The 14,126-nt window shown below is 42.9% G+C and overlaps 1 protein-coding gene across 4 annotated transcripts in view; it reads left to right on the top strand.

The window, feature by feature from the left end:
* BIN3 (bridging integrator 3) overlaps nucleotides 1–14,126 on the top strand; it is a 117,790-nt gene that overhangs the window by 14,755 nt on the left and 88,909 nt on the right. Inside the window, exon 2 of one of the 4 annotated variants that reach the window (XM_088657817.1) lies at nucleotides 1,703–1,795. The exons of 2 other annotated variants lie outside the window; for them this stretch is intronic. The gene's annotated coding sequence lies outside the window, so the exon portion shown is untranslated. Of the gene's footprint in view, nucleotides 1–1,702; nucleotides 1,826–14,126 lie in introns of all 4 variants that reach the window. One more of the 4 variants, XM_088657815.1, reaches the window with a different exon arrangement.

Raw genomic sequence — 14,126 nt, 5'->3', positions numbered from 1 at the left:
GAACCAAAATTTTTCAAATGCTTCACAAATGGTTTTTTATGAAACAGCATTTCATATGGAGTGCACCCAATGGCTGATTGATACCTGCGGTTGTAAACATATGTAAAACAGGACAGTGCTTCTCCCCAGAAAGAATTGGGTAAACCTGAGTTTTAATCCCTTGTTGCAGGGTTTGATTCATTCTCTCACATAAACCATTTTGCCAAGGAGATCTGGGCGTAGTAGTATAGAATCATAGAATCATAGAGTTGGAAGAGACCACAAGGGCCATCCAGTCCAACCCCCTGCCAAGCAGGAAACACCATCAAAGCATTCCTGACAGATGGCTGTCAAACCTCTGCTTAAAGACCTCCAAAGAAGGAGACTCCACCACACTCCTTGGCAGCAAATTCCACTGCCGAACAGCTCTTACTGTCAGGAAGTTCTTCCTAATGTTTAGGTGGAATTTTCTTTCTTGTAGTTTGAATCCGTTGCTCTGTGTCCGCTTCTCTGGAGCAGCAGAAAACAACCTTTCTCCCTCCTTTATATGACATCCTTTTATATATTTGAACATGGTTATCATATCACCCCTTAACCTTCTCTTCTCCAGGCTAAACATACCCAGCTCCCTAAGCCGTTCCTCATAAGGCATCGTTTCCAGGCCTTTGACCATTTTGGTTGCCCTCTTCTGGACACGTTCCAGCTTAAGATGCTCAATGCCCTGTTCTGCAAGATAACTTTCAAACTCTTCTGAACAAAACTCTCCTCTTCTATCAGTAAGAAAGCTACGTACAGTATATGCTCATCATGCACATTTTAAAGCCATGCACAAAACTGTTGAAACTTTGAAAAAGCTTCAAACTTCTTTTGTAGTACATAAACCCAAACAAATCTAGAATATGCATCAATCAGAACCAAAAAATAACGTGAGTTTCCTCTAGAGAGCGCTAGAGCCCCCACCAGGTCAGCATGAACTACTTCATAGGGTTTTTTTTTTACCTCTTTGTCTCGTAGCTCCCGAATCCACAACAAAGACTGAATGCGTGAACTCATCAGAACAGCGAGAGATCAAAGCTTTTGAGGCATACGACCCCTGAAATTTTCTTCCTCGTGGCTCTGGGCATCCTCCATCTTTGTCTTTGCCTTTGAAATTGGTCCTTTTCTTTGAAGTCTTCCGACACTGGTCTCTATAATGGCCTATCTCCCCACAGTTGTAGCAATGCTTTGTTTTCAAAGCTTTGGCAGCAGTTTCACCTTCACCTGCTGAATGTTTAAACACACTTTCTCCAGCTTTGCCCTGGCTCTCTTTAACAGTTTGCCTGCGGTCCCATACATTTAAGAGAACAGCAGATATATAGTCCGGCCCCCGGGCCTTAGTTTGCCTATCCATGTTTTAAATCAGACATCCCCAAACTTCGGCCCTCCAGATGTTTTGGACTACAATTCCCATCATCTCTGACCACTGGTCCTCTTAGCTAGGGATCATGGGAGTTGTAGGCCAAAACATCTGGAGGGCCGCAGTTTGGGGATGCCTGTTTTAAATTATACCATGCTAGTGCAGAACAGTTGAATGATTTCTAAACTTTTTGATGGAAATACAGACATTTACTGTTTCTGTATGTGATCATTAGGTTTCTTGTTTATCCTCTCTCAGCAGTTTTGGTTCAACAGTGCTTGGTTTACAAGTCAAGTGTTTGATTTCTTTTCCCTCCTTTGCTGCCAGCTCTGCAGATTCATCTTGTGAATTGGAGAAGCCCAGCTGCATTCTCATTGCATCCCCCTGTTATGTGGAGTAATGAAGATTTTCAGCTAACAAGTAAACTTGACATTTGTCTTGTTGGACTAGGTACACTGGATTCTTGCTCTCTGTTGAAGCTCTTCAGGATTAGTATAAATGTCACTAAAGTCAGCATCTCTGTCACCCAGGCACAATGCCAGAGAAGTTTGTCAGTTGTACAATCAAGTTTGTCCCGATTATAAGCTGTACATTTCAAGACTGGCAGTCAATGAGTAATAGTGTGTTCTATGATAGGAAAAGGTATGCAGTAAATACTGACTCAGAGATGCAAGCATTTAAAAAATTGTTTTAAGAGGCGCACAAGTTTTAAATTCCTTTTGCTGCATTCAAACTTGGCCTTAGACTTGTGTCATTGATTAAGGAAAACCAGTAAGTTTTGGTATTTTTCATATTTCTTGGGTAGTTGCTACCAGTTCGTAGGTTGTTGGAACTTATTTAAAAAGCTGGGGGGGGGGGATAACAACAGGAACCACTGTCTGCCCCCTACCCCAAAGTGTTTCACTATATTGGACCAGTAGTTATGACATACATTTCTGTAAATACTACTTTAAACTTTCAGCACTTAGAATTGGTGCATGCATTTAATATTGACTCAGGTGTCTATAAAACTTATTGGCCACTTTGTTTTCAGGCTTATTATCTATAAAAGGTATGGGTCAGAACTTCAGCATTTCATTTTAAATGAAAGCTGGGGCCTGATTCAGTCATACACACACAGTATAGAGCAGGCATCCCCAAACGTCGGCCCTCCAGATATTTTGGACTACAATTCCCATCTTCCCCAGCCACTGGTCCTGTTAGCTAGGGATCATGGGAGCTGTAGGCCAAAACATCTGGAGGGCCACAGTTTGGGGGTGCCTGGTATAGAGCCTGCTTTGCCTTGGAGGAATATAACTATTAAACTGTGCAACAACATCTGGGGGGCACTGTGTTGACTATTCTTGCACTAGCAAATCATCCAGGATGGCCCTACCATAAGGGAGAATGACATGGCCACCTCAGGTGGCAGATGCTGGGGGTAGGGAATGGTGCCAAGGTGTTGGAGGACAGATCTGTTTGTTCCACACAACCTGTCTTGTGGCACCTAAACTAGGCAGCTCCTCTCATAAGCACCCTATTAATGTCATCAGGCTATAAAAATGGAAACTCATCCCACAAAGCAAGATTTGATGGAACATTAGAAACCTCACTTGGGACTGCATCAATCATGGCATCTAGGATGGAATCTACACACATATGCTTTTTTAAAAACAACAACAACAACAACAACAATACACTGAATTTACCATAAGGCTCACCATTGCCATCTAGTGTCACATTGTAAATTGCACTTAAAACACACGTAAAACGTTTTATTTGCAGCTGTATAGCTGAATCCTAGCTCGCTATGGAAATGGATGACTTTGTCTTCACAGTGCCCAGCAAGCAACTCAGAGTTTCTCTGAGGTTTTGTGGGCTCCATATGCCAATATAGATGTCAACAGCCTACGGACCACCCTGAAGAGCTTTGCTGACTGTTCTCTCAAGGATGAGGTGGAAGTAGCGAAGCAGGCCTTTGCCACGCAGTAGGCACAATTGTGCTCTAGCTGTCTTCTGGTCTGTTTCATCGCATGTAGTTTCCCAGTATACCAGGAGCTGAATGCTCTCCACAGTGTTGGAGAGGGCATTCAGGAGCAATCCTATCTGGCCCTCTGCAGCAGGGCCATCAGTTCTATCCACCAGAAAATCCCCCGGACAGAGCATTCAGAAATCCATTGGTCCCCCACCCCTACAATGAGAAGTTGGTGCCATTAGCCAAACTTCACCATAAACTAACAAACTTAGGCAGACACTTGTAAGGTTTTGCTTCTGCTATACAATATTAGGGATGTTCTTCAGTGTGAATCTGTTTGGGAACAAGACATTATTTGTGTTTTCTTTAGTTCAAAACAAAAAGATGTGTAGTAAATCTTTTACAACATAGAACTGAGTGTTATCCTTGGAAAATAAACTCCCTTAAGGGCTTCTACTTATTTTAAGCCCCCACCCTCGTGTTTAAATTAGAACTTGCTAAAAGGCAAGTGCTAAAATGTAGAAATTGATATTATAAAAAAGTCCACAGCACAACACATTGATGTAATAATTCTGAGCTTTTTTAAAAAGAGAAAAATATCCTATAATAAAAATGCTTAAAAACTGGCTGTGTTCTTTCTGCTTATGCATCCGTGCAGCACTGAGTGAGGAAAAGTATTCTAAAAGCAATAGGAGGAGTTAATTTTGTATTCTATTTAGAGATTGAAATTAGGAAAATCATTGGGAAGGTACTCTTTGTGTGTAAATGAATTTAGTATGTCCTCCAAAACATCATATGCTTCCAGGTACAATGCAGCACAAAGCTTATATGTATCAAGTGCATTTATTGGGCTGCAAACTAAAATTGGCTTCCCTGAGTCTTTAAATTGGCTCAGGCTGAAACAGTAATGACCTTTGAACACCAAACATATTTACTTACATTTTTATCAAGCTTCTAATTTTCTTGTTTGCTTTGTACTTCTCAGTTTGGTTTGTGATACACAGCTGCATTTTGTTTTAAATCTCATTTTTAGGAACTTTTATTGACTGTTGCAACATTTTTATATTAAACTGATTCTGGGAAGAAGTCAGGTGGGGCATTTCTGGTTTTGCGTGCTGCTTTTCACTTCCTGCCAAAAGCTCTCCTGAAGCTAGTGTATTGCGTCTCTTTTCAAAGCCCTGTGAAAGATGTGTCTGAGAACATGTCAAAAGCAGAGTCAGCTCAAGGCGAAAGCCATGGCTGCAGGTTTGAGTCCCATGCTAGTTGTTCTGGATTAGAAGAGGTCCATAGCTCAGTGGTAAGGAACATACATTGTATGCATAAAGTTCCAAATGAACAAGACTTGGTTAGGCGCACCAAGATTATGACTTTGTATAAGAGAACCTCATATGATCAGGTAGAGAACTAGCGGTGACCTTAAGTCTCTTGGGCCTTTGCGTACATAGTAGCAACATTCTTAAACACTGCGTTGCAGAGAAGGGTTGGGGGTGCTATAGAATTTCAGGAAATTTATTTCATTGAGAAAAAAGGGGGCATTGTCAAGATGGTTCCTTTTTCAGAAATCTGTAACTCCTGCTTTCTCTCCAAATTGCGGCAGCATCAGTTCTTGTGCATATGGTGGCCTCATTTTTAAATGTGAATGCCAGAGGAATCAAACTCTAGAGGTTTGTCTGTGTGTAAAAGCAAACAATCACCCTCAGTTCAGTTTGTCAATAGCTGGCAGAGACCACATTGACTGTAATAGTTGCTAATTCATGCCGAGAAGGCCAGGGTAAGTTCGTGCTGCCGCTTCTTGAATGAATTGGGTTATTCACGGAGCGCCGGAATGCCATACGTCTTTAGAGGGAGAAAAGGGTCTCGATGACGCGCAGACTAGGCTGTGGGAGGTCAGACTCATTCATTAAGACTGCAGCAAACTCTGAAGTGAACAAGGCAGTTAAAATATGCATGTCTGGGGAGGACAGGTCTGTTATTGAGGGGCTCCCACCCTACTTCCCAAATGTCAGTGTAAAATATGCCTTGCTTTTGTATCACTTTGTTTTCAGGGAGCCCTGCATAAAAAGTGAATGAACTTTATTTCTAACATTCAATTTGAGTGTTTTCTTTGTGCAGAGGATCTGCCACACGGCTTAATTCAGTTTGCGCGTGCCGCCTTTGCTCCAGCAATGGCCCCTCCTCAGCCAGTGTTGAACTGCCATTTAATACTTCTATGTCTTAGGGTTTACCAAACAAATTGAGATAAAGAGAACATGAGAAGTGTCTTGCTGGATCAGATCAAAGACCCATCTAGTCCATCCCTCTGCTCTCCCCGAGGCCAGCCGGAAGCCGGCAGGCAGGACTTGAGCACAACAACACTCTCCTTACTTGTGAATCCCAGCCACTGTGGCCCATGGGGACATACTCCCTACCAGCAGTGGAGGCAGAAAATAACCATCATGATGAGTAGCCATTGATAGTCTTATCCTCCATGAATTGGTCAAATGCCTGCTTGAAGCTGAACATCTTGGTGGCCATGGCTGCCTCTTGGGAGCAAGTTCCATAGTTTAACAATGCACTGTGTGAAGGGAGGAGGGGGTTGTTTCATTTCGTTTTGGTACTTGTTTTTATTATGAATTGTGTTTTTATATTATACTAGCTGGCCCTGCCACACATTGCTGTGGCTCAGTCTGCTAAATGGAGGCTCAGAGTCTCCCTTCAGACTCCCTTCACCTTCAGAACTCCCCTGTTTTACGCGTGTTCTGTTTAGACAGGCGTATCCCTCGGATTTCCCCCTAGCCGGCCCCTCTCCCCCCCCAGCTTATCCCTGTGATTCCCTCCTCCCTGTCCTGACCCATGACGTGTCACACCCCCTTCTCCCCACACCCTCGGTTCATCCCTGTGAGTGGTCCCACTGTGTCCTGAGCTATCCCGCCCCCCCTCCCCCAAACCCCCACCCAGGTGAGTCAGTACCTTCATTCAGCCTAGTCTGTAAAGGCTTCGGCCTAGTATGTAAACGGTAGCCGAGGTGCTGTTGAGAGGGAAGGTTTTGTAGGTGTAGTACCAGTGTAGCCACCCTAGAGGGCACTGGTTTGCAACCTAGTTCTTTTCCCAGCATGCACTTTTGACTGAGTGGTGTGTTTTGAAACACGGGGCTTTGGGTGTTTTACCTGCCACAGGTGTGACATCTGTCTTAGCAAACTTATAAGAACCTTCGGACATTCGCTTAGGACGTTGTGTCAAAATTTGAATGCAATCAGTCAAGCGGTTTTGTTGAACATTTGAGACGAAGGAACATACCCAATTTACATTTTTATATATATAGATTTTTATGCTGTGAAGTGCCCTGAGATTTACCGATGAAGTGTAGCATACAAATTTAATAAATAATAATAAAGTACTTCCTTTTGTCTGTCCAGAATCTTCCGACATTCATCTTCATTGAATGGCCTTGAATTCTAGTATTACGAGACAGAATAAGAACTTCTCCATGTCTGCTTTCTCCACCCAAGGCATAATCTTATACATCTCTATGCTTTTACTTGCCTTTTTTCTAAATTTAAAAGCCCCCAGTGTGGTAACCTCTCCTCCTAGGAAATTTGCTCCAGCCCCTTGATCATTTTAGTTGATGTTTTATCTATCTTTTACAGTTGGACAATATCCTTTTTGAGGTGAGGTAACCAGAACTGTGCACAGTATTCCAAATGTGGTCACACCATAGATTTGTATAATGTCAGGGTTGGTTTTCCCCCAGTTCCTTTTCTAATAATCCCAAACATGGAATTCACTCTTTTCACAGCTGCTGTACATGGGCTAACATCTTCATTGAGCTATTAATGATGACTGCATTATTCCACACTTGCTTACATTGAACGGCATTTTCCATTTTACTGCCTATTCGACCAGTGTGGAGAGATTCTTTCGGTGCTCTTCACAATCCGTTTCTTTAAGGCGGCCTCACTGCTCATCCCTTACTCTATAGATTATTTATGAATAAGTTAAGAAATTCAGGTACCAATACTGACCCTTGGGAGGCTCTACTTTCTACATCCCTCTGTTGGGAGACTTGTCCGTTTGTTCCTACTCTCTGCTTCCTGTTCCTTAACCAGCTTCTGAGGTACTTCTCTTATGACTGCCAAGCTTAATCAAAAGTCTTTGCTTGAGGTACTTTGGCAAATACTTTTTGAAAGTCTTAAGTACACAGTATTAACTAGGTCACCTCTGTTTATATGCTTGCTGTCACTCTAAAAAAACCCAAACTCTGAAAAGTTAAGGAACACAGGACCTACCTTTAGAGCAGCCATGCTGGATCTGCTTCAGCAAGACTTTTTCTTCTATATGCTTGGTAGTACTATCTTTAACAATGATTTCCACTAGTTTTTCCAGAAAAGAAAACATTAAGCTAACTGGTCTGTAATTTCCTGGATCCTCTCTGGATCCTTGTTTAAAAATTGGTGTTACTTTGCCCACTCTCCAGTCCTCAAGTATGGAGACTGATCTTAGGGACATGTTGCATATTTTTGTTATAAGATCAGAAATTTCCCATTTGAGCTTTTTAAAGAACACTTGGGTGGAAGCTATCCAGACTCAATAATTTGTCAGTTTCTGATTTGACAGTAAGACCTAGAACTTCATCTCTTGTCACTACTGTTTGTCTCAGTTCCTTAGATTTCCATTCTGAGAATGCTAATTTAGGCACAGGATCTACCCTACAACTTCTGCTGTGAAGACAGATGAAAAAGAAAAAAATTAACCAGCTTCTTTGCAGTCTCCTTTTCTTCTTTTAGCACACCTTTGACTCTCTTGCCATCCGAAGGTCTAGCCCAGGCATCCCCAAACTGCGGCCCTCCAGATGTTTTGGCCTACAACTCCCATGATCCCCAGCTAACAGGACCAGTGGTCGGGGAAGATGGGAATTGTAGTCCAAAACATAAGACCAGGGATGCCTGGTCTAGCCCAATCCTCAGCTGGTTTTCTGCTTCTAACATACCTGAGAAGTTTGTTGTTGTTTGTCTTTGTGATTTTTTCTCACTGCTTTTGAGAAGCAGTGTGCTCCTCAAATTATTTTTTGCATCCCTTGTTGTCTACTTGCACTGTTTTTTGGCAAATAATTGTGTTCGTTTTCATTCTCATTTGGATAAGATTTTCATTTTCTTAAGGGAGCCTTCTTGCCTCTATAATAGCTTCCTTCACTCTGCTCATTAACCATGCTTGCATCCTCCTAGTCCTTTTCTGATATATGGTATGTATTGTTTCCTGACTTCTATTATTATGGTTTTGAACAGTTCACAGGAATTCTGGAAAGATTTTACCTTCCTGACTCTTGCTTTTCAACTTCCCTTTTACCAATCCCTTCATTTTTGCAAAGTGTCTTCTCTTGGGGATGGACTGTAGCTCAGGGGTAGATCATTCGCTTTGCATGCAAAAGATCCCAGATAGGACTGGGAAAGGTTTCCTGCCTGAAACCCTGCAGAGCCACTCCTAGTCAGTGCTGACAGTACTGAGCTAGATGGACCCATAATCTGACTTGATGTAAGGCTCCTCCGAAGTCAAGTGTGACTCTGTCAGTGTCTCTCTGTGTTCCCAAATCTGCCCCAGCCTTGCTCTCTCTAGGCCAGGAGTCCCCAAACTTACCCGGCTTTGGGCCGGATGCCCACCGCGCCGATTGCGTGGTGCGCTGGAGGGTGGGGGAGCGCGCGCGGGGGCGCGGGAGTGCGCGCCCATGCGCATGTGCAAACGCTATTTCTGGCACACTCCCGACCTGGAAAGCGCCGGAAATAGCTTGTGCGCATGTGCAGAAGCCTCCTCCGACCCGGAAGTACACCGGAAATGAGGCTTGCACATGCGCGCAAGCTATTTCCGTGGCTTTTCCGGGTCGGAATTCGGCAGCCGTGCCTCACCACGCCGGTAAGAGCGGGCGGTGGGGGTCCCTGGGGGCTGCATAAAAGAGCCTCGGGGGCCGTAGTCTGGGGACCCCTGCTCTAGGCTACCTGCTACTCAGTGTATTCATTTGTAAAATGAGGACTGAGAATTGCCTCACATGGGTGTTTTGAACATTTAATTAATGATTACGTTAGCACTTGATTGCAATTAGAAGATGGGTGTAACTGATGTGAGGTTCTGATCTTTCCTCCACCCAGATCACCTTTCCTCCATAAAAGTGTTGCTCACTTACATCACATTGACACTCAAAGAAGGTCTGTGTATGTTTCCATTTTGCAGAAGGCATCTTCATTGCAGGACTCGACTTTGAGATAAACAAAATTTGTCCAGTTATCCACTCTTGAGTTCATAACTATTTCTTTCTTGTGATCTGAAGGCAAACTTGTGTTAGGGTTGCAGTAAACTTCTGTAGGATATGGAAGCTTTGGAACTTTTCTCTAGTCTTCTTTATACATACTGTACTTAAAAAAGAAAAAGAAACAGTCAGAACCAGATCTCCTTCTGAAGTTACAGGAACAAGGATGAAAAAAAGAGAGGAAGTTGCCCCTATTTCTGAGAATATAAGTGTTTTCTAGACTTGCTTCTGCTTGTGGTAGCTCTCAGTGGAAAGTCTAACATGAAAATAGTCCTGCAACAGGAAGAAGAAGAAGAGGAGGAGTTTGGATTTGATATCCCGCTTTATCACTACCCTAAGGATAACAACCTCCTTTTCCCTTCCTCTCCCACAACAAACACTCTGCATGTGGAGGAGCGGGGACGCAAACCCATTTCACCAGATTACAAGTCCACCACTCTTAACCACTACACCACACTATGCACACCGCACACCACACTACACTACATACAGGGGCATCATTAGGGGGTGGCCCAGAGGTCCCCAACAATGGGTCTTTTATAACAGGCCCTGGTCTCCTGCTCCTCCCCCCTCCCTTTTAAAAACTTTTCATATGTTGCTTATAAGGCAGTTTTCCCTCTGAAACTTATGTTTGTAGCTATACATATAAATTGGCATATGTGAATTTTATTCTGCACTCAGAGTCTTTTCAGGACATAACGATACCACTGTCCCACGATTCACAAGAATACTCCACTCCTTGTGTTACATCAGACTGTGACACTTGGGGCCCTCTTCAGTCATTACATTTTTAAGTACCATATACTCCTAAAACATGTACTGTATGTGAGCATTCATCATACAGTTGTCAGATCATACATAACTACTAGCCATGAAGGGAGAAAATATGCCTCTGAATACTATTTGCTGGAAATGGTAAGTGGAGAGAGTGCTGTGCTGGTGGTCTCCCCCATGGCACCCGGAATTTCCCAGACATATCCGGAATACTGCAGGCAGGAGCAGTGTCCGGGCACAAAAGCCGGATGTGTGGCAGCCCATGTCGGCTGTGTTGTTTTGGGGGACTTTCCTTAAATAGCCCCCAAACTTTGGGGGTGTGTGTGAATTTGCCACACACAAAAAGCGCAACAACCTTTCTGTCCAGATTTTCACTGTTTGGAAAATGGCAACTCTACTTAGGGCTCTTATGTTCTTAGTCACACTAGTCAAGAAGCAATAAGTAGCTCTGGCTCCCTCTTGAGTGTAATTTGGAGGAAAACACTTGCAGTGGGTGAAATTCAACCCGTGTGAAAGCCACATTGTGCTTTGTTGTCAGGATTTTATACTTAAGTGTGCCAGTCTGGAAAACAAACATCCCAAAACAAATGTTACTTGATTTGGTTATGTGCCTAAAAGGCATTATCAATGCAAAATTGCTGCCTTGAGATTTGTGGTGTCAACCTGCATCTTAAGAGCAAACACTTGCATAGCAGTTTCTGCAGGTTCGTAGGCTAAGAACAGAAGTCTTGTATTAGGATGTGAACAGAAGATCCAGGTTTTCAGTAACTCAGTTTTACAGAGGATTAATATTATTTGAAATCCTTCAGTTTCCTATTTGTTAGACAGCTTAACCCTGTGCAGTGGAGATCAGTAATCAGAGGCCCAGGGACAAGTCTCCCCCCTGAGAAGAATTGGGTGACTCTCCAATTGCAACTGGAGGCAAAAGAGACATTTGGAGGAAATGATGATGGTTGCTGGCAATCCACCTTAGGATGTGTGCTAAGGATGGGCTTTTGGCTTTCTGTAAAATTAGTAACTAGACCTACCAGATGTTGACCTCTAGCCTGTGACTTGTTATGCTTTCTTGAAGGATTGAAAGCTTTGTTTGAATGCTGGTGATTGTTGCTTTGTGCGTACAGAAGAAACGATCTCTTAATTTTATTACTTTTTTATTGAATAGATTTAGTATGGTCTGGATTATTTATTTATTTATTGCCTACCCTTCACTCTAAGGTCCCAGGATAGGTTACAACATTGAGCACAACTTTAAAAACGGTTTAAACAACTTACAATCATAAAAATAAGGTGGCTCCTAAAAATATACACCTCAAGTAACATGTTCAGCATCCTCCAAATGCTATGTAATGAAGGTGGCAGAAGCCCTGGATGGGCTTAGAGGCCACCACAGAGAATTGGGAACTACCAAGAGAAGTGGAGGAACTACCAAGAGGGCCCCCTCTGCTGATCTCAACACCTGGGAGGGTCTCTTTGGCAGTAGGTTAGTCTTTCAGGTATTTGGGGCCTGAGGTCTTTAGGGCTCTAAACACCAATGGGCCTAGAAATGAACTGGCTACCCATGCAGCTGTTTTAAACCAGGGGTTATATGAGGTCTAAATGGAACCCCAGCCAGTAATCTAGCTAATGCAATTTGGAGCAACTGAGGTTTTGAATAATCTTCAAGGGCAGCCCCATACAGGATGCATTGTAGTAATCCATTCTGGAAGTTACAACAGCATGGAGTACAGCAGCCAAGTCATCTTTGTCCACACATTTCAAATGCTGATCTCTGGCAGGTGGGTGAAAGGGTCTTGTGTTCTGCATGGTTTATCTCCCTAGTGCCTTGCTGTTCAACCTTTTGTAGCCTTTCACCATAAGCACTTCTCAGTGGATGATAGTTTTGTTGATTTCGAGAGAATTTATTTCCAAGTAAGTGGACTCAGAATAGCATTCTGAATGTGATCTCTTTTGAGTAACTTGGGGTATCAATTGTAGGTTAAACATGAAGCACTACAATGCTTTGGGAAGCTATAGGAAATATTATCATTTCTACTGCATGGGTTTCTCTCCCCTCTCGAAGCATAAGTGACTTCTGTCATTCCGATTACAGTCACTTGCTCTACAAGTGTGTAATCACAGCACAAAGCAATTTCAGTTTCCCTAGTTATCAAAGAAGTGCATAAAGCCAAGTTCAATTGGGTTTTGAAAGCAAATGTTCAACCTGGATTAACTGGCAGTTTTCTAGTTCTAGTGGGCAAAATAGAAAGCTTTTTTTTTCTTCAAAGAGGCAGCAGGAATTAGCAAAAAGGAAAAGGGAAAAAAGGAGACTAGAGGAGATTTTAAGCGTTACGATCATGATTTTTGTGCTGCCACACTGGGAATAAAAGCCTGAAGTGCACACTGGGAATGTAGCAGAATTACAAGGGCCGTGTTCACTCACTTCATTAATCAGTAATTGGCTTTCATGTTATGTAGCTTTGACTAGGTTTTTATATGAGAGACCAGCTGGCAAATTCTTATATTAACTGGCTTGAGTGCTTGGCATTCATTTCAAGATTAGGAGCAATTTTTATTTAAAAAGTGAGCTCATTTAATAATGGCTTCTATAAGCCCTGAACTTGTTTTGATCTAAGTTGGTTTCTTTTCTTCTTTTATACAAAGGTTTTGCAAAGAAATCTGTATATAGAGATTGCTTCGAGTCTGCTTTAAGCTTTCTGCATTTGCACATACAGTAATGCTAAGCCATGGTTTGTCAGCTTCACAGATCAGCAGAGGAACCGTGGTTTGATCTGTGTACAGTGGGACCTCGGGTTAAGTAATTAATTGGTTATGGGGTGCCATCCACACCCCAAAAAGTACTTAATCTGAGCGCCGATAGAGCGCTTCTGCACATGCATGAACTGCGCAGATTGCTTCTGGGCATGTGCGAACTGCGCAGATTGCTTTTGCTCATGCGCACGCCGCCGAACCCGGAATTAAACACTTCTGGGTCCTCGGAGTACTTAATCTGAAAGTACTCAAACTGAAGCGTACTTAAACCGAGGTATGACTGTAATGTTGGTTTTGTTTTCTAACTGCTATTTTCTTGTGCCTCTGTGAGCATCTGTGGTAGGTGCTGAAACAAACTGGGATTAAGTCCATATTGTGGCTGTAATGAGAAGGCATGGTTAAGACAAGCTGAGTTCATAAGTCAACTTCAAACCATGGTTTATATTCTAGTATACTTGTTGACCACAAATGCACCATAGTTGGTTGGCTAGGGTAGGTTCAGATGTACAAACAAGCCACAGTTAAGCTAAAGAAATAATGGCTTTGTGTTACAGGTGAACCAGGCAACTGAGTTAGTCTATTTGTCTTGTCTAGCCTACTGTTCTTCAGATCAGGTGGTGCTTCTCTACTTGTGCTCCCCAAGCTCTTGTTGATTGCGTCTGCTAGAGATTGAACCTTCTGCATGAAAAGCATTTGCAGTGGCTGCTACTATATAGAAGTTCTGCCCAGGAAAGCAAACCAAGTTTGTTGAATCCCTTCAGGACAAGTTCAGATCTGCTTTGTTTACTGCTGTGATTTTGACAGGTGCAGTTGAAATTGAGAGACCCTAAGCAAGTCTCAACTCAGTGAAGTATATCTCTGAGGAAACCTGCATGGGATTGGACTACATTCCTTGTTGGACTAGGCCAGGGCAGGGGAACCGGTAGCCCTCTAGATGATGTCGGACTCCAACTCCCTTCAGTCCCAAGCAGCATAGCCATCCTGGCATGAGATACTAGGTA

Source organism: Zootoca vivipara, chromosome 14 (assembly GCF_965207765.1).
Source record: "Zootoca vivipara chromosome 14, rZooViv2.hap1.1, whole genome shotgun sequence".
Classification (NCBI taxonomy): domain Eukaryota; kingdom Metazoa; phylum Chordata; class Lepidosauria; order Squamata; family Lacertidae; genus Zootoca; species Zootoca vivipara.
The sequence above is the reverse complement of the archived record's forward strand: the minus strand, read 5'-3'. Positions and strand labels throughout refer to the sequence as shown.